At 35.4% G+C, this 24508-nt stretch overlaps 1 protein-coding gene across 1 annotated transcript in view; it reads left to right on the plus strand.

Annotated features, from left to right (window-relative positions):
- Window positions 1-24508, plus strand: part of PTPRD (protein tyrosine phosphatase receptor type D) — a 282751-nt gene that overhangs the window by 31283 nt on the left and 226960 nt on the right. The gene's annotated exons all lie outside the window — the stretch shown is intronic.

The following is a 24508-nucleotide window of genomic DNA, read 5'->3' on the forward strand; positions in this document are numbered from 1 at the left end:
TTATTGTATTATTTATTGTATTATATTTAATTGTTAAGTATTATTGGTTTACTGTTAGGAGGGCTTATGAATATCTTGTTCATCTGAAGGAAAAAAAATTCAAATATTTGCTGTTTCTAGGATCTGGATATGCTGCTTGATAACTTTTTGATACATGTCAGAGGGTCTTTTGGGGTTAGATGTGCCCATATATGGAGATGAAGTGACTGAGAATCCAAGTCAACAAAAAGTAAGGGGAGAATTAACTGCCTATTTTTTACATTAAGTATTTGAACAGTCAGCATAAATTTGACTGACTAAGGGAGACATTAAAATATCCTGGAGACTGTGGAAAGTTTTTCTCTCTCTATTGGTATATTTTTTATAAATTACAGCTCCTCTCCCCGCTTTTTTGTTTCCTTTAAGATACCAGTTTTTTCTATTCGTGTGCATATGTGAGATTTCTCATTTAAAGGTAAGTAGTGATTACCACTGCTTGGCATACCTTTGTATTTTTCCCAGTGCCCAAGGTTAGAACAGGTTCAGTGGTAGACTTCCTTCTTGTAATGAAGACTTAGGCTTGTCTGGTAAGCATGTGTCCTGTTTAAGTTCAGATAAGTAAATAGTGGCTGGAGAAGATAAGTAAATAGTGGCTGGAGAGTTATCCATGACTTTTTTAACCACCTTCATAACACTGTCAGAAAGCTATGTTTTGTTAGGCTGTGTTGGTAAGTGTGGTGAGCTTTCCAACAGTGCTGTGTGGTGAAATGGTGAATTGCCAGTACTTGGAGTCATGGAATGGAGAGTGTAAGTGAGCCTTAAGCCTCAGTGTGAGGTGTGGAGGTGTTAGATGGTAGAACAAGAGGGATAAAGAGGAGATGGAGACTACCAGGTTGTCCCGCTGATGACCCTAACAAAGTTCATAAAACAGATGTGCTATTTAAGTAGTAATGGCTATGTAGACTATATTTTTGAAGGAGGAACACATAGGTTGATTATTCTTTTGATTAAATTTGCTGTGGGTAAACAAATGAGTGAAACGTGTTTTATCACTGTATTGATTACATTATGCATTAGTCGCAAGCTACTGTGAGAATGTAGATAATTAAATGACTTTTCCATGTTGCTAGGAAAAGGAGGATCATTTTTTTCCATGAGAAATCTTGTCTGTTTGCATAAACTTCCATTTTTACTGGTTCTTGTGTTACATTTGCATGTAATAATGAAGGCAGAGTCATATAAAACAAAAATTCTGACCAGAATAGTAATACCTTCCTATAACATTCACAACAATTTACTGATAAAACATTTACATTCTTCATGTATGAAAAGAAATTTGTTAATTTTTGGGACACGAGGTTCACTTTTCTTTCATCAGTAGCCCTATTAGATCCATAGTAAGGAAAATCTGTAGCACTCCTAAGAATAAGAAAAAATTGATTCACTAGTAATTAAATTCCCTTTTTAAAGTAATCAGATATACTTACATCAGGATCTTTTTGTGCCTTCTTTAAATGGTTGTGGTTTTAGAGCTGTGTTATTGGCAAGAGCTGTATTGAAATTCCTGACTTGCATATGTTTTGGTCTATAGGTATGAAAGAGATTAATAAAAGGGAGAAAGCTTGTGGACAGTCTAGTTGCATATAAAGATTGAGGGATCTGTAGGGAGAGGCTGATTTTTTTCTTGTAAGCTCTACTTGCAATTTGTTAGTGGTTCGGGATTTTTGTTTGTGGGCTTTTTTTGTTGCTGTTATTTGGTTTTGTTTGGGGTTTTTGGTGGGTTTTTTTGGTGGGTTTTTTTTTTTTTTTTTTTGTTTGGTTTGGGTTTTGTTTTTTTTTTAAACTTATTAAGCAGCCTGACAAAGACATAAAGAAGCTAAGGAAATAAAGCATCATTTGACTTTTTTACCACAGAAACAAATCGCTTTTCTATCAGAAATTGCATCAGAAGTTATCAAAGTCTATTTAATCATGCATGGTAATACTCAAGTTTAATTAGAAAATAAAGGTAAGGATTGTTGCTAAAATGAGAAAATACCACTTTTAACTAAGTGTGTACTGTTTCAGTGGTGCTTAATTTAAGTTCAAGAGTGCAGTTATTTTTAACAGATCTTTTTTAAAATGACATGTATAGTATATGGTATTATGTAACATTTTTGCATATTTGAATATAAGCCTGAGACTTTGAAAGGATTTGTAGCATGTTATTAAACTCTAGTTAATTCATAAATACTGTTTTACTTCTTGAATTTTGAATAGTCGCTGATATTCCTAACAGAACCGCAGCTAAATCATACCAGCTGTGGACAGTGATTAATGCAGTGAGCAAGGAAAGCTCAGCATGCATGAAGGGAGAGCATAACAAGGACAAAGCAGACACACTGTTGATTGTAATGAAGCTGGATTCCCATGAGGGGTAGCATCATAATATTACTTTTCTCTCTCTCTTTTTTATTATTTAATTAGGTATTGGCCATTGACTGTTTATTTTCTAGGTTGTGTTTGCTTATTCTCAGGTGGGTCAACTAACTCACTTGTAAAGGCAGTGCGCTTAATAGACATTGCAGATAAAGGTTAAAAGTAACAGTAGGTTCCTACTTTTAAAGTGAAGTTCATATTTTCTTTTACTAGCATGCGATATTGCATACAAAGTATTGATTCTACAGGGCTCAGATGCTCTTCGTTAAAATCACACATTTTTGATCATGTCTTTTTATAGGTTTTTAATTCTGGTGGGGTGCTGAATTTGTCGTATCCTGACTTGGTCCTTTTATTTTAAGTAAAATATAAATCAAGTATGTGCTCTGTCCAGTAAAACATTAGGGCTTGATCACAGAAGTGGTAAAGCTCATTCCTTTTTTCAGCCACTAATCAAGTAATGTTATCATGAATCTGCATGAATTAATATGTTCACAGCAATTCTGGTATTCATTGTAAAACAATGATAGTCTGTGTTTTATGAATAGAAGTTACAGCTATGAATACTCACAGAAGAAATGCACAGTACCAAGAAGTTGCTGACATTTTCTATTTGAATTGTAATCCTTGCTCTGTCTTTATTTTAGTGAAATTTATTGTAAATCGCTGTCTCTTCTATCCATTGATGATAAATGTGAAAATAAAATAAAACCAAAACAAAAAACCCCGACAGAACCATCTAGTGATAGGAATGGATTTAACCAAAACATTCAAGAGTAAATAAAGTGTGAAGATATTAAGTGTCATTGAAACAGTGTGCCAAAACTGTTAGGTAGTTAATGTGGTTGTACTTGAACAGTTAATTGAATTGGATCAGAATTGAAGAAACATAAAAGTATATTTGGTATATAAGCATATTTCTTTTTATGAAGTTGAATCAAGCTTGACTTTCTACATTTTATTGTAAATCAAATTTATTTGCTCAATAAGATGGCTGGACTGGATGATTGACGATTGGACTGGATGATCTGAAGAGTATCTTCCAACCTTGATGATTCTATGATTCTGTGCTAAGATTTATCAGAATCTTACCAGAAATCCTTTGGAACCTTCCCATTGCACACAGCTTACTGTGAGAGAACCTCCACAGCAGCAAACAGCGGTTGGGAGGTGTGGTTTTTGGCTAAAAACGTGATGATACAGACATACAGTTTTATTTTCATTGTACTCCGCACCAAATTGTTGCATCATGTGACAACAGTGATCTTTCTGTCTAGGGAAGTGCAGGCGCCAGCAGGGAAACAGATGAGCCAAGTCTCTTTGTTAAGCAGGAGAGTCCATTTTATTTCCTCCTCCCACCCCAAGCCAGGGAGGGAGGAGAAGGTGAAGAGAGAGAGGTGAGAGGTGAGAGAGAGAACCCCACTCCTGTCTCCCCTTAAGTCGAGGCTCCGGAGGTGGGCAAAGGGCAGATGAGGGCACTGACCTGAAGCCCATGGGGACACACAGAGGGGGAAGGAACCACAAGGCCAAGGTCATTGAGCGGGGACAGAACTGACCAAACCACTGTGCACAGAGATTACACTGACTGGCTGAAAGCGCTCCACACCAAATCTTGCCTTTTTTTTTTTTCATTTCAACTGATCTTGGCTTACATCAGACTTCCCAAGGCAATTTTTGTTTGAGACCATTAAGCACCAATGTTTTTTCTCCCTGAAGTCTACCAGCACTGAAAATTAGTTTTGCCTGTATGTTATTTATTGTACCATGACAACTACTACTGTCATTGTACTGTGGTGGGATTAATAATCCTGACTGAAATGCGATGTTTCAAATTTAGACTGTTTTTACGCCTCAGGAAGGTGTTCTGCAGAAATTGGTTCACATTGCATTTTAGTTTATCTCTGGTTGCATAGGTGTCAGAAATAGCTAATGAAGATAGTTGGTTTCTTCATGGAAATAAATTACATTTATTCTTCTACTGGAATGATCCACTGATTTTATACAGGTAACTGTCAGCAACTATGAGACATTTGTAATATTCACTTCCTATGTACATGGCTGGATTTGAATGTAGAGAAATGACACACTGTTGTTTTCTGAGCATACCTATAGTTGTCTAGCTCAGCATGTCTCAGACTAGTTATTTTCTGCCTTTGTTTTATAATGTTGTTATATATTGGAGAGCCTGTAGATATATTGTAAATTGAAAATAGTATTTTAAAATATTGTAAAATTACTCTGTTTCACTTGCAAAACTGCTTCCTAGATGAGTTATTTTTTTCTCCGTAAGATACTAATGATTTTCCAAATAGAAAAAGTGTGCACAATGACCATCAATTGCAAAACAAAATTATATTGTCTTTCAATTATTTAATCGGGCAGTTATGTATCTTCTGTCAGAATATTTTTTATTTATTAATAGGTTGTAGTAGAAGTGAAGTTTTATGTCCAGGGATAATGATGAATTTAAAATACAGCTAAAGTTGTAGGGCATTTGATTCTTCTGTAATAGGAACCCTCTGCTTACTAAAATGGGGTTTTCTAATACATCTGAATTGTAGAAATAAAATGGGAGATGAAATAGGAAACTATGCAGTAGAGTACATTTTGAACTAGGTTTTGTCTTTCTTCAAGTGTGTATTGTTTTCTCAGCTCTAAATATATGGCCCATAAAAGTGGCCCAAGGGAGCCAAACCTTTTATGTGTTTTAATAAGCTAAGTGCTGTTAGAAAAGAACCATTAATGGTTTTATTTTAATTCTAATTGGATATTAAGAAATACTGACTCTAAATCATATGTAGCTTGTTACAGGTTTGGGTTCCCAAGTAGAGGAGTGGAATAGAGTTTTGGCTCACAACAGTAGTTGTAGGGTCTGCGTTTTTGCTAATTTCTGCGTAGCATTTTGTCACATTTTGAAGCACACAGGCTTAACTTCAATACATAATGTCATGAATGAAAGACTGTCATTCTACAATAGAAGCATTGAGCTCTGCAACTTTAAGGAAAGGCAGATGGGGGATAACATAACACAGGGCATGACTGAGGCCAGAGCATGGCTTCACATCATAAGCATCATGTTTAACCAGTAATTTTCAGTTGCCTTGATAGTTGCTGTGATTTTGATCATCATAGAAGCAGATAAAGAGGTGTCACTAATGTTGCATTGCACCATGTGTGGAAAGACACATTGCAATTAGTGGAGTTACACAAAGAAAAACGTACTGATTTGACTGAAGTTGAGGCCTCACAGTCTAGAAACTAAGGCATATTTGCATTGCTAATATTTTCTACCAAAACCCTGTATTTTGTGTGATGTTTATATTTAATTATTTTTTGAGTAGTTATGCAAAATATTTTAAAAATTCTGGGTAGAGCATGTAGTACTTGTGTTTCAGTGTGTATCAGCTTCTTCTGGGCTTGTGTTAAAATAAATATTCACAAATCAATTTCTTTACATTTATGCATATTGTGCATATCAATGCTTTTTCAGTCAAATGTTCCTTTTATGATAAAACCAAACAGGTACTGACAGAAAACAGTTATTGGACCATGCATGTTAAATAAGGCTAGAGGTTTTAAATTATTTTGTTACTAATCATAAGGGGAATGGTTTCTGTTTCGACATGTGATAGAAAATTTCAAAAGCAAAGGTTTTTGCCTTCCCCTATGAGTTATTTAAAAGTTATGTTAAAAAAATATTATTACTATTTCTCATCTTTCAAAAACTAAGAATGAAATAAAGAAAGGACTTCGAAAGGTACACAGGGTTTTCTGTACTATTTTTCATGTTCATTGAAAACTACATAAGTTTCTAAAAAAAAAAAAAGTAATTCAAATGCAGACCTTATTTTGAACTAAGTGAATTGAAATGGGGATTATGCAAACTTTCCTTTTTTCGGAAAAAACCCCATAATTTTTAAATTATTAATTTTTACAGAACAGATTCAAGTGTCATAGATTCTGATCTGTTAAATTTCCTTGGTAGGCATGGAAGATATATTTGAACATGTAATTTAAGGACTGAGGAGCTCTTTACATTTTGATAAGCTTTGAAATAGATAAATAAATAAAATAAATACATAAATATTTTCTACCAGTAACAGAACCCCTAGTATAACACAATTCTGCAGCTGAGATCAAATTTTTAATCAGGATTGTTGCTTAGATTTTTTAGTTGTTGTCATTATGGAATTAATGAATTAATTGAAGTTTATTAAACTTTTTTTTTTTTGTCTTTTAAATGCATTTTTTAATATGTAATGAGATTACACTTGAATTAGGACTTTTTGGACAGCAGTATAATCAACATTAGTCTGAATAATTGAACTACAAACAGAAGTTCCAGTTACAAAACTCTGGAAGATGCTAGGGGAAAAAAAAAAAAAAAAAAACCTTAATGAAATATCTGTGAAATTTTTATTTTTGGAGTTGAAATACCCAGACAATGCCTGAGACCCATATGTAATGCTAAATCCTTTTTTGGGAATTAATGTGGAACTCAGATTAGTTTTCACTGTAATTATGGCTTTCGTGACAGATGAGGAAAAGTTTAATGAAAAGTCAATTACATAAACTACTTGAATGTCATGGAGCTTAATTATAGGGTCCACATTCTAATAAAATTATTTTTCAAGCTTCATAGAGAGGACCTTAATAAAGTCAGAAAATATACAAGTAACTTAATAATTACTTATTTCAGAGATTTTTGTAATGTTACATTTACCAGCTTTGTGAAATTATAGTAACTGAAATGGGAGAGACAGAAGGATGATGTTCTACAAACTTTTTTCTTTCAGAGGTTGTGACAAGGGAGTGATTCTGTTGAAAGCAGTTGAAAGCACAGCTAAAAATATGGAACACTTTATATGTATATGCAAAAGCTTTTTTATGGCTTTTTTAAAGGTTGTACTTTTTTTTAGAGAAAGGATCATTTAAAATAGTTTTTTTTTTAATTACTATTATTATTGTCGTTATTAATCTGATTTTTTCTCAACTGAATCGAGATCAGATCATTTCTTACGTTTATAATTGATTGTGGTTAATAGAAACTATGCTAGATATAGGTTTTTTTGGAAGTGAGTTTCTTCCAAATGGGAAAAACAAAGTGGAGTATGTCTGAGAAGGTTAACTGATTTTTTTTGTGAATGGTCTGCTTTTTCATCAGTGGGGAATAGAGGGCTACAAATTGCTGTTTTGCAAGGTACAGCCTAAGCTTCATTTTGAGGAGTAGGTACTAGAGTAGCGTAGAAATTTGGTTGCTAATGGCCTAGAGTCTCAGTTACAAGCTCTAAATGCGTAGTGAGTGCCTTAATGGGAGAGTATTTTACACCTTAACATTTACTTCAGTTTTATGCTGGACTAACAACAAAGAGAGCTGGGACAGCATGTCCTTTAACTTCTTTTGCAGCTGAAGTCAGGTGACTGTGTTGCGAGGAGTTGCCCTCCACTACTGAGGAAGTGTCACCTGATCCTTCTTCATTCTTTTTGATCATCCTTAAGTATCCTTGTGTGACAGAAGTAAAACCATGCAAAATGATGTGTTAGTGAGAAGCCAAATAATACCAGATAGGCCAAGGCAGAACTTCCGTGTCCTGCATCTGCCTCCCCCTTGAAATGATGAATAGGTATCCAAGATGGGTATCCATCCTCCTCATTACGTCTTACAGCTTGAAGTTTGTGCTTAGGCTCTTGCTTGAACTGAACAGGAAAGTGTTGCTTGCATGCCATGCAGGTGACAGATGCATGTAGGCTTGTTTGCTATACAGCATTTGAATCTTTAAATAAATAACTCAGCATAGTATTTTATTCATATTTAAAGGATGGAACTATCTGACTAAGATTTATTTAAAGAAGAGAAGGCATCAGGTTTTCATTGTCCTGTGAATGTAAATGAGGACAATGCTGTTACATTGCGTCATTTTCAAATATGCAGCAGTAAACTGGAGTAGCTGTTGAAATAATCTCTGTTAAATACCATACTACAGTTATATTAGTAGTAGACAAAAAAGAGAGAACTTGTCAGCTGTAGCTTCAACTGTATTCTTGCCATTATAGGTAAAAGTTAGTGGAATATGAGTACATAAGAATGTAACAATTAAAAACAAAATAGGTACTGATGATAGTTTGCCTGACTTGGCTAGCTAGTTACATAACTGGCATCTCTGCTGCTTACCATGTCTGCAAGTTTTCCTTTATGCTTTCTTATTATGTCATAGTATTAAATAAAGGTCATTATTCCTTTGAGAAAAGGTGAAACTTTAAAAAAGAAAATTAGGTATATACATAACTTTCTAGACATGATATTAGAAGGAATATTGTTGTATCTCGTTTCTGCAATATGAGATAAAAACTGCTAACACTGGAATGAATTTGAAGCTAAATGGTTGATCCAATAGTTTCAAAATGCAATTTTTTAAATTACTATTTCATTTTAACAGAATTCATGGTCCTAATGGAATACACTGCATTTGTGGAAAGATGGGGGGAAATGGTTTATAGCAAGATACAGGAGTGGGAAGATGTGAGCAGAAAATCTGTGATTTAGAAACAAGACAAATGAGAAGCAAGATCTGAGGATTGTTTGAGACACTGTCTTGCTAGACATAGTAAGGTTGACAGAATCTGTGGAAGGAGAAACCAATGGGGAGAAAAGCAGTGAAAGTTTTGTTCTGCGTGGCCTAAGAATTAATCCAGGTTTCACGGGATCAAGGATTTCTTTGTTTTATAAGAAATAGTCTCTAAACGAGTAGAATAATGGTTGGCTGTCTTATATTTTCAGGCAGACATACCAGCGTTTAGTGATTACAACTTGTTTTATGATGCTGCTGCTCCTACATATCAGGAGAAGTGTGCGTGTGACTTGGGATTTGTAGAAATACATATTATACTGTAGAATTCCTTTTTCTAATAGGAATAAAACCCCAACTTTGTGGAGATTCTCTGTTTTTACTTAGTGGGAAATGTTAGAATTGAAGATATTCTTGTAACTTTCTATTCCCCTATATGAGTGCAAGATAATACAATTACACAGGCTTTCTTTCTTTCCCTGGCCATCTGCCAGGCTTCAGGCTCAAGCTCTTTGCTGTAAGCCCTTTGCATCTTTCATTCTTTACTGAAGTTTTACAATGAATAAATCAGGGAACTGTGGACAGTAAAAGTTTAGGAAGGTCTGGAAAGATGACAGTGCTATAGAGTTCAGAGACATCAGGCAGGTTGTTAAGCAAAAAGTAGGAAGTAGTTACTATTTGTACTTGATAAAGTTTTTGGTAGAAGGAGCCCACAGAGGTGGCCTCTGTGGGAAGCTGTTTGAAGTTTCCCCTATGTCCAACAAATCCAATGTAGCCAGATGGTAGCCAGATGGACCTACCAGTGGCCAAAGCCAAGCCCATCAGCAATGATGGTAGTGCCTCTGGGATAGCAGATTTAAGAAAGGGAAGGAAGTTGCCATGCTGAGCAATTGCACGCCGAAAAATGGGAGGAAATACGTGAGAGAAACAGCCCTGCAGACACCCAGGTCAGTGGGGAAGGAGGGTGAGGGGGTGGTACAGGCAGCGGAGCACATTCCCCTGCATCCCATGGTGAATACCATGGTGAGTCAGCTGTGTCCCCTGCAGCCCCTGATAAAGCAGATACCCATCTACAGCCTATGAAGGACCTCATAGTGGAGCTCTGTGAGAAGCTCCTGCTGCAGCTGGTTTGCTGACAGGACTTGTGACCCCTGGAAGATCTGTGCTTCCTTAGTCTTTTCCTGAAAGGCTGCGCTCCACTGGAAGGACTTGGGTTGAAGAAGTTCATGGAGGACAGTCTCCTGTTGGAGGGACCCTACACTGGAGCAGGGGTGGAGGGTGAGGAGAAGAGGTAGCAGAGACAAGGTGCGATGAACTTAGAGCAAAGCCCATTCTCTCTTTGTTGCTCAAGGGCAGGAGGAAGATAAAAACAAAAATGAAGTTGAGCCCAGGAAAAAGAGAGAGGTGGGGTAATGGTGTTTGTAAGATTTGGATTTATTTCTCCTTAACCTTTTCTGTTTGATTGGTAGTAAATACATTAATTTCTTTGAGTCTGGTTTGTCTGTGACAGTAATTTTTGAATGATCTCCCTGTCCTTCTCTTGACCCATGTGTCTTTTGTTGTATTTTCTCTCCACAGGCTGAGATGAGGAGTGATGGGAGGTTTTGGTCTGCACCTAGCACTCAGCCAGGGTCAAATCACTATGCTTTTTGAGTATATATTTGTCATGTGTATGACTCTTTCTGAAATACACAAGGTCTTCATGGGCAAGATCAATTTTTGTTACTACAGTTTAACTGCGGCCTAAATAAATACTTGACATCAGCCATATGATATGTTACAGGCTCTTCAGTAGTGAAGGAGGTCAATGACAGCCATTAAATATTTAAACTTTAAGATAGTAACTTATGGGATATGTTACAATGTGACCAAAAAAAATTGGAAGTTCAGAAGCATGTCAATCTGTATGGATGCAGACTGCTATCCTGAAAAAAGTGCAAAAATGCAGATTCATAAAAACAATGGCATTTATCATTATGTAGCGTAGCTTGTTTGTATCTCTCTTATGGCTCTGGAAAGTAAATGTCTCATTACATACTCCAATAGATTGATATTTTATAGCAGAAGGAGAACTGAAGTCTTAACTGCTGTAAGTTATCAATGGCAGATTTAGTGTATTGGCTGGGATGTTTATTTCACTAGAAAACAGAATATGGGGTGATCTGAATGATGAGTATGTAAGAAAAACTTTCTAGCAGGTAAGAATCCTGCTGGAATGCTTGAGGTTGGAATGGACTTTAAATGACTTACATTTGAGAGCCCTTTGCAATGGATATGGATACCTTCCATGTGGACCAGATTGCTAAAAGGCCCAGGGCGGGGGGGGGGGCTGCAGTGCCTCACAGTTCTCATAGAAAGAACTTCTTTCTTATGTCCAATTTAAATTTACCTTCTTTCAGTATAAAACCTTCACACCTTGTCCTGTCACTACAGGCCCTTGGTAAAAGTACTTCTCCATCTTTCTTTTAAGATCACTTTAGATACTGGAAGGCTGCTAAAAGAGCTCCCCAGAATCTTCTCCATGCTGAACTTAGTCTCGGGTTCTAATATGCTGATCATTTGGGTATCTGCTGGCTGTAATCTCTTACTTCCTGAACTGAAACAAGACAATAAATTCCTGTTACACTCAGTGGGCAAAATGAAAAATAAAGAGTAATTCGACCCTGAAATTTGAGATTGGAGTCAGTTTCCTGACTGAGGAAGTACTTTGTGTTGGTGTTAAAACTTGAAGACATACAATGTATTTGCTCTAAGCTCTCAGTTTTTCACTTGGCTGAAATGTGCTCTTCTCTTAATAAATGAGATAACCGATAACTTTTCAATATATTTTCTGTAATTTTAATATCTAGTGAGTCAGCAGCAGAGTTGCTTGTAAGTCAAGCTGATGAACGTTCTCCATTAACAGCTCCCATAATTACAAACCAGAGTGCAGAGATAGTGACTTCTTTCTTATGTGTTTTGTTTTGGAGGCCATTTTACAGGTTTGCATAAACCTGCATTGCAGGCAATTAAGATAGACAAGCAAAAGTCTAGTTTTCCATCATTATCCAAAAAGAGAATGCCTAGTTTTCCCTTCATCTGCATCTTGTTCTGCTGAAAACAGTTTTTAGAAAGTTAGTGGAACTCATTTTAAGTCCATTCCTGCAGACTAAAACTCTCTCATATTTTCTATATATTAAGTTTGGCATTGGTCAGTTGTCATACCTTATCTTATACCTAGACTGCAAACATTTTAGGGGGTAAGACTGAGATTGTAAGCATTCTTGGAGCAAGATTTTCCTGTCTATTTTTGTTGGATATAGCAAAGTCAGATCCTATTATTTGAGGATCCTAAAGGTTCTATAAATACTAAATAATGCTGGTGTAAGTAAGTATATTATTTATTACTTTGTAATGTAATTCCTCTTCATCTTTGTTTACCAAATAATTCATTTTGTCTCACTGGAATTTTTCTTGATTTCTTCCAGGATTACAGGGAGGACTAACAGACCTCAAAGAAATTGATCATGTCAGTCAATAAATAGAGAAACTTAAGGTCCCCTTCCAGTGTAGCCTGGATATTTATGAAGACTTTTGAAACACAGAGGCATGATGAAGTGCTACAAAGAATTGCATTCAATCCATATGGAGATTTCTTATATAAGCATACATATATACATAGAAATGATACTTGAAATAATTTCACAGGGAATACTTCCACTACAGTCTGTTAGAATTTCTACGTCAGTGTAATTTTTTTATGCTGTAGGATCAGACCTAGGTTTACCAAATACATAAAAAACATGATAGATTTCTTTCACTGTGCCACGAACCAGCTTTGTACTCTGTCCTCTGTCTTGCCATTCAAAAAAGCTGAACTCCAAGCAAATGGTATATAAATTTGAAATGTTTTTATCTCTTTCTCTTCTACTTGTAGTTGTTACTGTATGAATATAACTCTAGAAATTAGTTATGATGAAGAGAAATGAAAATTAATTAGCAGCTACAGTTAATGAAATAAGAATAAAGATTAGGATAAATAGATACCTATTCTCTACTTGCTGAATTGAACATACTTCTGGAATAAAATTGCAGAATTAATCTCTTCTCTCTGGTGACCAGTGACAGGACCCGAGGGAACAGCATGAACTTGTGTCAAGGGAGATTTAAGCTGGATATTACGAAAAGGTTCTTCACCCAGAGGGTGGTTTAGCACTGGAACAGTCTGCCCAGGGAAGTGGTCACAGCACTTAAGTCTGACAGAGCTCAAGGAGAGCTTGGACAATGCTCTCAGACACATGGTATGAGTCTTGGGACTTTCCAGTTCAAGACCACAATTGGACTTGATGATTTTTATGAATCACTTTCAGCTAGGGTGTTCTGTAATTCTATGAAAAGAAATTATGTGCTCATACTTTCTGAGCATAACCGATATCCAGTCTTGAATTTCCGTAAATTAATTTTAAATTCTTTCGAAGAAATCTTTATCACAAACTACAAAATATTTGTATTTTTATCTGCAAAACTCAAGCACAATATAAATCAGTTCCTTAGAAACGCAGGTTTGTTTTTGTCTCATAGGAAGCCAGGAAAAACTCCCTTTTACTTACTAACTTTGTCTGCGGTGTAGTATGAGTGCTGGTCACCCAGATAATTAGTTCATAACCAATGGAATGTATCCTGTATTCTCTGTGTGTGTGAAATGGTATCTGCTGCCTAACTAATAAGACACGGTTATGGTTACTTGATATGGTGAGTCTTTCTTTGAGCAGAGGTACAAGTAGTATCAGTTTATCCACCCAACTTTGAAATAGTGAGCATTGATGTAGTGCATAAGGATCCAAGCTCGCAAACTTTTTATTTTTGGAAGTTATGTAACTAGTAACCTGATCATAGTACTGTACATTTGCTTCTTAACCTGAATCTGAAAATAGTGGACAAAATCTTCAACTTACATAAATTTAAGCAGTATTACAGTTACTAGTGATTATCTACCAGCTTACAGTATTGAAGAAATTAGGCTGCTCATTTAAGAAATCAATTTACCTGTTCATAGTGTGCATATTTCCCTCAAGAAAGGCAAAATTTTACATAATTAGAGACATCTAATGAGTGTAATGTCTTGAACAAAACTTAGTATCAATTAATGACTTAGGGGTGACTTTCTAATTAAATAAAAAAGGGTATTTTCAAAACAGTCCAGTCTTCAAGGATTGCCTAACTCTGATGATCTTTTACAGAAATTTAGTTGTGTCAGAAACCTAGCCAAGTTTGGTAGCTATGTTGCAGTTCAGAAAAAAAGCTGTTCTCCAGAATGTTACTTGTGTTAATATACATGCACATTCACTGGGCCGTATATTGGACAATTTTCATTTTGTGAACGTAACTGTAAAAATCTTTAGAAATTTTGCAGGTGCTTTGTCATGAAAAGCAAGACTGGTACTGGAGTCTTTAACTATCATACAAAGTCCAGCTATATGGTCAAAAGGCTGGCTCTGTTTAATCCTAGGAATCCTTGGCAGCAGGTTTTCTTTGGCACCAGTATGTCATCTGTAGTGATCTAAAGCAAATTTTAGTGTATTTTTCGGTGCATTTTAAGAATCTAGTATCTTCATTCTTTGTAGTAAAGCATCTCCCACCCCCGAGTGGACATCTCTGTAATAGAGAAAGGGGTTTGAGTTTACCTTTAGATATTTTAGGAAGTTTGCCTAGAACTTTCTATACCCTTCAGCTCAGTGCCAAGAGAGAAGCATCTATTAAACCTTTTTGCTGTTCTTCAAATCCTATACCTCTACCTGCTGGCAGATAGTCAAATTGTCCCTCCTAGAACATTCAGTATTCAGGAAGGAGCACAAAGGAAATACGAGGCTTTTTGGAGTGTTTCTAGCAGAGTGTCGAAGGTTTTCTTGTACACCTGTGCACAGCTTTTGTTTTCTGTTACATTTGTTATTTTGTTATTTTTCATTTAATAAACCTTTTACTTTACAAAACACCTCTGAAGAGTGGTCTTGCTCAAATTATTTTAAGCCAATCTGCAAGGGCTGGACCCCCAGAAATTGCTACATTTGCACATGGTTTATAAGACTCTGGCCATGTGTAATCTGGATCAATTATTAGAAAAGCAATTAAAAATGAAAAGGCAAATCTGTAATGGGTTTAATCATCTTTGTGAAATATCCAGGATGGAATTTACTTCAGTACTCTGAGTGGTTTTGGATCATTCACTTAAGCACTCAGTTAGTTCTATGGTGGCCTTTTTAGACATTCATCATGATTTTGGGAGTAAGAAAGCTGCTCCTAGAAGTAAATGGACATCAGAGGTAACTGTATGACATTTTAATCTGTTCTTCATTGATCACTCAGACAAAACTATGTGCACCTGCTTGACTTTCACTGTCCTTTTATTTCTTTCAGAAAATAGGTTAATTTAGTCAGTCCTGAAAGGTCGCAGTTAATCAGAATGTGGGGAAGAACATGACTATTTTCAAGTAACAATGGTGCAGACAGTTGGCTCTGGCTCTGCAGTGCGAGATCCAATTTTTTTTCTATTTGCAGTGTTTGGCAATTAAAATTACTTCATCATAGGGATGCTGCCTTCTAACAGTGTAATGCTTTAGCTGTTGAACTAATTTTATACTCCTTTGCTATGGTGCAGAGGAATCACCTGTAAACAAGATAAGGAAGAAATTGAGGGCATGGTGGAAGCATTCATTGGGAACCGATCAGAAAGCTTAAGAAATAAGCCCTTACTTCGATCAGAAAGGACTTAAATTCTCAGATCTGAGAGAACAGGGGAGGCTCAAGATACGTATCAGATAAAGAACTCAGTTCCACTTGAAAAAAGAAAATGTGCTGGGGGCTTGAAAAAGAAATTTGACATTCAAGTGTTACAGGAGATTTGAACTTGCAGGTCACCAGCATGGAAAGATTTACACACCTATATGAAACCTCATTTTGATAGTGACAGAACTAACATCTTTGTAATGGATTGCAGAAAGCAAGGGAGCTAAGTATGTGTAATGGAGTATGGATTGGTATAGGTTTTTTTGTGAGAAGTTGTAAGGAATTTGAAAGTTCATTGTTGGATAGTTGTGTCAGTTCTGAAGTTGAACATAGTTATGACTGTATAGATATGCTCTTGCTACCTTAACCATTAGTCAGACAGTATACCCTGAACTGTCTGCAAGGTCTCGGTAGTTACTCTTTTGCCTGCTTGAGGGATCTTTGGCTAACGGTTAATTGTACTGCCTTACCTTAATTAAAACTGACTAGAATGTGTATATGACTGTAATTACAAGATTTACTGCAGTATGGTAAACTCAAAGGTGAGGATGCTTCTACACTATCTAAACTGTTGGGGTTTTTTTTTTTTTCTGATGCTCTAAATGTACGTTAGCCTTATGCTCCCAAATGCAAAAACCTTTTTTTTTTTTTTGGCGACTGGTGATCTGTAACCTTGCTCTGAAAGCATGATTATTTCACTGAAAAAACAGCACTTCTTAACTATAGAAGGTAAAGTATGTATTCTTTAAATTAAGCTACGTCAAGATTTTTGTCTTTTATTTCTCTCTTCTGAATTTATATTTAGAACGTAAAATAATTCCCTAAAAGCTTGATCCTGTATACATTGGATTAATTTGCTCCTTCTTTGTTATCTCCATATCTGGGCATATAGCTCTTTGTCTCTAGGAAGGAGCAGTTGGAATCATCCTACTAACTCTTGTCCCAGTAACAAGAAACAGCTTCAGAGAAGCAGCTGCATCAAATAAGAACCTTAAAAATAAACAGAAAACACATATCATTAGATCATTATGTCTGTAGCTTCTGATACAAGGTGGAATGTCGCAGGTTGGAGGACCAACGGAGGCTCCTGCATTGGGAAGAGTGAAAACTATACTTCTTTTAACTCTACCCAGCAGTTATATTCTTGTATATCCATGCACAGCTGATTAAATAATCACAGCAAAAGACTTTTTTATGTAGTGTTATTATGCTACAAGCTGATACAAAAGTTAAACATGTCCATATCAACTTACTGTGGTGCTGTCTGTTGAGGAGGGAGAAAGTACAAAAAGGTTTAAATCTGTTATTTTTAATCGTTAAATGTGTTGCTGGGGTTAAGGCCAAACACAAAAAAAGATACATCTGGTGGGCTGATTTTCATGTCTGTCAGTAGTAATTTTATACTAATTCGTCTCCCCACCTTCCTTTTGTTTTGGTACCATATATTGTGTTACATTATATTGTTACTGTTGCAGTGAGAAGTTAAGAGTAATGAAACCAAAACCATCAAAGATTTTTTTTTTCTGGAGTTTTTTGAAAGCTGTCTACTTATAAAAGAGGATTTGTTTTACAAGGGCAAGCATCAAAGTCTAACTTCTCAATATTTATTGCTAACTCTAATTAGAATTTTTTCCAGTTGTGTGTGCCAGCGTATGACACAGTAAGATGCCAAATTATTGAACATCCAGAAGCTGCTTTTCTAAAGACATTCAGTAAAAAAAAAAATACATGTAGTAATTGATTCTTGTGATTTATGAACAATACAGTAGTTCCTTCAAGAGCTTTTACTGTTATTTTATGAGAGGTATTGTATGTTAAAGAACATAAAGATTAAATTACAACTTTCCAGACAGCCCTTTGAGAGCAAGCAACTTTTAGACACACTAAAAAGAAAGTTTTCAAACATTCTTAATTTTTTACTAAAGATATGTGACTGACTGGTATTATAGTAATGTGTAAAGATCTTATTTTTACGTAAATTTTTACTTCTGTAGACCTGCGATTCATCTTGACCCAGGTTATCCTTCTGCCCCGTTTGACCATTAATTTCGGTTTCTCTTTTGCTTTTTATCTTTCTTTTTTCCATAAAATTAACTTTTTTAAAATCTTGTTTCTTATTCCTGTCTTTTCACAGCCTAATTAATTTTATATTTGGATATTTGAGGCCAGTTATTTTGTGTTCTATTTGGTGATCTGCCATATCCGTTGTATCCCCAGATTCAGTAGTCTAATCTCTTACAAATTTTTGTTAGTAGTTCCAGTGTTGTTGTGAGAAGTCCACTTCTGGTTGTCTTTTACATTCAGAAGGAAAAATATAAGGGAAAATTAAGTTTTGCAACAACACAGATTTTATTCTACCTTTTGTATTCTTTCTATAAGCAGATAGTAGCTTTGATGATGGAGTGTAACGGTTGATCACTTGATATTTTGAATAGGCCATTGAGATTCAGACGTACAGAAATTTGAATCTGTTGACAGCAAACCAAGCTTCTCAATTCTCTTCACAAACAGTCAGCCATTTTCAAGTACACTTTCAAGAGGTTGCTGAAACTTGATGTGGAAAATACACTTCCCTTAAATATTGAATGCATGTTAGATCTAAACATATGTATACATGTTTACTGTTTTCTAGATGAATATTTTAAGTTGCTGTTATAATTAACATGGTTTCTTAATTAAAGCATTCAATTGTATTATTTAGACACACACAATATTAATGATATACCACTGAATTTGAATTATGATGTTACAAGACTCATACCATTTGCAGATGACACAAGGATGATACAATTTGCAGAAATAATTCATTATCATTTATAGAAGTATATTATCCTTCTATACTTCTACTGTACTTCTATTCTACATTATAGAATCATTTCTAGAAGTACATACCTCTTAGTGTACTCCTTTGAGTACATACCTCTTAATATCAAAATGAACAGTTCTTACTCAGTACACTTGTGCAATGTGAGCTCATTTCCTTAGAGAAACGAGTGTTAATTAAACCAACAAGTTCCAATACTGATATGCAGAGGACTGCAGTTTTCAAAGATTAATAAGTTTTTCAAATAGCTACCGATTTCCACTGACACTTCAAATTTAGATTTGAGTGTGATTTGTTTGCTCATTTTGGTCTTCTTTGCTCTGATAGAAGTGTCACCCATGTAATAAGTAGATAGGACTTAAACTAGAACACTTAATTCAATGCATGAGCACAAATCCCTACGCAAATTTTGTAAATACAGTGACAGTAACAACTATAATACTCCTCCCTATGTTTTGCAACATAATATAAGTAGCATAATCCTGGAAGTAAGTAAATTGAGACATGGAGGTTAAGTAATTTGCCTGAAGCTAAACAACAAGGAATTAAAAGAGATGGGATTAGAATTACAAAATTTTGGCTGTCAGCCGTCTCTTCTGTCCAGGAGCCAGCTGCCACTTTCAGTGCTTTTGGCTTCCAGTTCTATCTCTTGAGACTAAACTTCAGTTTATTTGTTTTCTTCATACTACTTAGATACGAGCTTAAAAGGAAAGTATGACTAGGACTGAAACTATTTTTTAATTTTTATAGTAGTTGTAAAGACCTATCAGCCTTTGCAAGAAAATAAATAATTAAATCCTTGTTAGTAGTTATATTTTAGTAATTTCTACTTTTCTTTTAAAGATGGGCATGAATCATGCTTTCCAATTATGATGAAGATTTCAAAGTGAAAATCTCTATGAAAGGGCAAATGTAATTTTTTTCTTTATTTATTTTAAGAAAAGGGGCTTTATTGTGTCCAACAAAGTCCTATGTCCTTCTTTTAATAAAATACTCGACTGTGTATCAGTAATATGTAGTGTTACAATTTCTTGATATATTTTTTTAAAAGAAGAATAAATTTTTATCAAGACAGAAGAATGGAAAATACAGTTTTTGAGAGATGAGATAAATGTAAGTTAGGCACAGCACTGTAGGTTGGGATTATCTTAGATGTATTTCTAACCACTGAAAATTATATAGAAAGTCACTTGAGTAACCTGAATAACTATGCAAGATTCTTGTAAAGCAAATGCAGTGCTACACTGATATACAGGATATCAAATAATTGTATTTGCAGGGATTTTAGGTAATGGGTGGCAGAATAGATGTCATTGTATTAATTAAATGAGCTTGGAGTGATTAGAAGTTTACCTTTATGTGGTGATACATTTCTTTTGGTTATGTTTCTGCTTTTTAATCAAAACTGTGATCTGGCAACACCTCTCTTGTACTATCTTTGTGTGTGGTTTTAGTTCTCATATTCTTACATGCTTTAATATGCTTCAGATTTATGCTGGCATAACTTCACTAGAGACAACCTATAAGAATTTAGCTCCTATAGAACTTCATGGAGCAGATGAACCTTATGAGTAATATTTCTTGCATTTTTGCAGTGAGTTGTCATTAATGATGAGAAAATGTGGTTGGTATTTACAACAGAACCTATACACAGTAGGTTCTGTTCTGAAAATACACAGCATCAAAAATATTGCCAGTGTAAATACATTCTAATCAGTGTTTTGATGTCTGCATAGCCATATCCCAGAGCAGGCTGCTTGTGCTGTGCTAACCATACTGATGTATCGTAAGTGACTGCAGGCAGGGAACTGGGACAATCCACTGGGGCCTTTAGTCACTGAATCTTTTTTAATATCTATAAACAGTTTTCTGACCTAGTTTGTGAATGTCTGCTTATGCATCGGCAATGCATCATCCTACAGGCCATGCTAACCTGTCTTGCAGTACAGCTGAAGGTGGGCTCCACTGCATAGCTCACAGAGCTTGCTTGTGAGAGAGGTGTGTATATATTCTGTCTGATTGGCAGGACATCTAATTTAGGTTTCATATAACTGATTTTTGTAGGTAAATGGTAAATGTTGGTTTATAATTAATAGAGGGATGGGTTGATGAAGTTTTGGGATGAGGCAGGCCTAACTTAGTAAGAAGAAAGGAGATTTATCGGTCTCTGCAAACTAGTTTTTTTAATTATTATTATTTTATAGCAGCCTTAATGAGATTGGGGGATTTTTTTGCCAGTTTAGCTCAATAAATTATGCTCATGTCATCTCCTAATGCTGGTCTGCAAGTAGAAAGTTATCTTGAATCCCTTAACGCCCCATATTGCATATGTTCATATGGGCTGTGAGATTTGATTAGACACAAGCATACTTCTGCTTGAATAGGAATTATGAGAATTTGCTTATGTTGATGCCTTGTCAAGCATTAACACTGAATCCTATTAGTATGTAGACTCAGTATTATTACTAGATAGTTGATTTTCCTTTCACAGTCAGTAATAAGCAGTTTGCCCAGTGTATAAATGGCAAGGTATGCATTTTGTTGTTTTTAGATAGATAAAATATGAGTGGAAGTTTCACTTCATTGTTACAATGCCCCAGTTTTATGCTTCCTCATTTTGGTACCAGTATTTTGAGGATTTTAGTAAGACTAAAGTACTTCTAAAGGTCACCTCTCTAGTCATAACCCAGACATTCCAAGTCCTTAATTGAAACTTGTAGCATCTCGTTTATTCCTACCTTTCTCTTGGAGCAAAACCCTTCTGGAAAGAGATCAGCTTGCCTGGCATTTTAAAATTCACTGCTTTTACTTTGCACATTGAAAAAGAGTGTCAGCTCTCTGTTACCAAATAATTCATATGCAGTCTGCAGACATTAAAATTTGAAAAAGAAGCAGTAGAGAGCTTTGAAGCAGAATTTCCTTTCATTAAATTAGTGAATATGACAAGGTTATGTAATATTCCTGGGGGATAAAGTGGTGCACGTCACTAACCTTTTAGATTCAAGAGGCATCATGCTTTTTATTTGCTGCTGAAAGAAGGCTTAGTACTGGATTTACTAGCAAGGTCCTCTTTCTAACTCAGGTAAATTAAGTCCCACCTAGCTTTTACATATACTTTTGTGATAAATACTATGTATATACACAAGCTTATACCTTTTTCGTTTTTTATTGTGCATTTGAACATGTGCTTATGACTTAAAGGCATATCTGCAGCTGGGTTTATATCATGAGCAGTGGGTTAATAGTGCTGGAATTCCTATAAGCGTGGGGAAAAAAATGGGAGAATTCTTGCCCTGCTATGCATTTGCTGGATAGTGAGTTTTACCTAGTCGTAAGCCTGCATTTTTCGGTGCTCAGGTTAGTCAAATACTAGAACCAAACTTCCTGATTCTCTTTTCTTGAACTCTAGTGTAAACCAGAATTTTTGTGTAGAAACAACTGAAGAGACCATGAAGTAAGTAAAGGGAGGTTTAGAAGCAAATGTGTGCCACTTTTGTTTTCTGTAGCAGTATTTAAATAAAGGCTAAATTTTGTATTTAAGCTAATGCATACATAGCACTGATAGCTAAGGCTGTGCATGCAACTTGAGGAATGAAGGCAGGAGGGCAAGGGTGTGAGAGTAGGTCTGGCTTTGGGAGGTTTCTCCTTTAGTCTGATCGTCTTTGAGACTGACTGTGATAGCTTGTGAGCCCTGGCTTCCTGTTATGCTTAGCATAGTATTGCTGTGATAGGGCAGTAGTTAATGGCTGGTCTGAGTCTTACACTAAATGTCCCAGTAATTTGTTATGAAACTAGCTTATATCGTTACTAGGTTGCCTGCAACACTTTTAATAGAACAACTGCAATAAATGCTTCTTCAGCTTCTTTCTACTTCAAATATAAATGTATTGGTCTATACTATTAGTAAAAGCTTTTTTTTCCGCAGGTTTTTCACGTAAGTTCTAAATATTTGTGAAAACCTTTTTCTTTCTCTCAGTTATTGCAAGTTAAAAATGAACATAAGCGTGTGTGAATGATATTAGCTGGCAAATAAATGTCTGCTGTTGTCTGTGTTAATTCATATACCTCCCATGTCCCTAGGGCTCAGATAATGTCTGTCTCTAAAAAAACCATACATAATCCACAATGAAATGAACTGGTAACAAGATTTGCAGAGCTCAGAGGTACACATTAAATACCTGCTATTTTAACAGTAGACCTTCTGGAAGATGTAATCTACCTGTTCTACTTGTGAGGCCTTACTTGTAAGTCTGTAATTTGACTTTGTATTTTTGATGAGCCTACAACACTGGCACTGCATTGCAGGAAATTTGAAAATATGAAATATAGGTTTGACTTTATATATTTTTCTTGAGACATCAGCAAGGGATGTTTTTATTCTTCTAAGCTGCTTGGTAAATCTATAGGGTGGGTATGTTTAGGCAGATTGAAGGTTGGGAACTGGTGATGACTGCTAAATTGGAAAAATAGCCCTGAAAAAGAACCAACCAGAAACCTCTCTCAAAAAACAGCCCTTTGTTCTGAGTGATTTTGATTTTAGAGGAATACATGTAGCAGAAAGAAGGTGGGGAGATGAGTGTTTCAATTATATTATCAAGATTTTATGAGTATTGTAGGGGCTGAGTTTTTCAGAGAATGCTGTGATGCGTGTAAAGTAAAAAAGCTTGATTTCCTTTACCCAGGCTTTTGGAGAATGCATGTTGGTACCTAAAGATATTTTCTGTGAACCAAATGGATCAAGATTTTCAGCTAGACTTCATTGGCATGGCTGAAATGCATTTAATAGTGAGAGAAACAAAACTGATAATTTTCATTATCAGGATAATAAAACTATTCAGCTGCTAAGGGTATGATGATGTTTGAAGATTGTATTGTTGCTGTTCTTCTTGCTGAAGGATGTTAAGGCAGGTGCAGTTTTAAGAGGTTCACAGTGAGAAACAGAAAAAAATTCACAGCTTGTGACTGACAGACAAGTGCTTTTAAGAACATACTGCTTGTTAACTTAGGAGTTCCTTCATGCAGATTTCATGAATACAAATTATTTCTTGTCCTTATAGAAATAAAAACTAATTAGCTTTTCTCACATAGGCAGTGTTCAGCTCTTCTCTAAGTGTGTAAGTGTAGGTTAAAATTAAGGTGAAACAATTACTTGTAAGAATGATCAGTCAAACTGATGTCACAGATTATTACTAATGAGTAAATTAGTAGCTAATGCTGTATATAGGGGTGTTTTGAAAATTCTATTAAGTAATTTTCTATTAAGTACTCTCTCTCTCTACATATAACTGTTTTAATATATTAAGTACTGGAGGAATTGAGAAAATAATAACAAATCATGTGATTTGTAATGCATATGGTATCAGGCTGTGATTACGTGCAACGTTTGCCTACCAGTTCATTTTTACCTGGACAAGAGTCTTGACATCTTCACCATCACTAAATATGAACCAGTCTGTGGCCTTTTTATTTAGAGTATATAGCATTTCCTCGTACGTCTGTAGAATACAGTGAATGTTGCAAAATGGGAAATGGGGTAAATAAAGGGTTTGGTTTGGTTTGTGGGGGTTTTTTTGCTTGGTTGGGGGTTTTTTGGTGCTTTTTGTTGTAGTTTTGTTTATTGGTTGGCTTGATTTGGGTTGGGTTTTTTGGGGGTTTTTTTGTAGTTGTTTTTAAATTCTGTTTATTTGGTTTCTTTACTCTGTCAGAAATTTCTGAGTGTGTAATTTGACATAGGAAAAATCAGTACAGAAGTTTTCACTCAGAGTCCAGTTGCATACCCTCTGTAACTCTATGCACCTAGACCAGTAAAACTGTGCTAAGTGAAAATTATTCTTGTGATTGTATGTGTGGCTGACCACATTGTTCACTCTGCTCTTAACCTATGTTTTTGAGTCTGAGCTGAAAACATTTCATGGTAGCAGTTGTGATTGTCAAATTCCAATTATTATTAGTAGAAAAT

The sequence above is a fragment of the Sylvia atricapilla genome, chromosome Z, assembly GCF_009819655.1.
Source record: "Sylvia atricapilla isolate bSylAtr1 chromosome Z, bSylAtr1.pri, whole genome shotgun sequence".
Classification (NCBI taxonomy): domain Eukaryota; kingdom Metazoa; phylum Chordata; class Aves; order Passeriformes; family Sylviidae; genus Sylvia; species Sylvia atricapilla.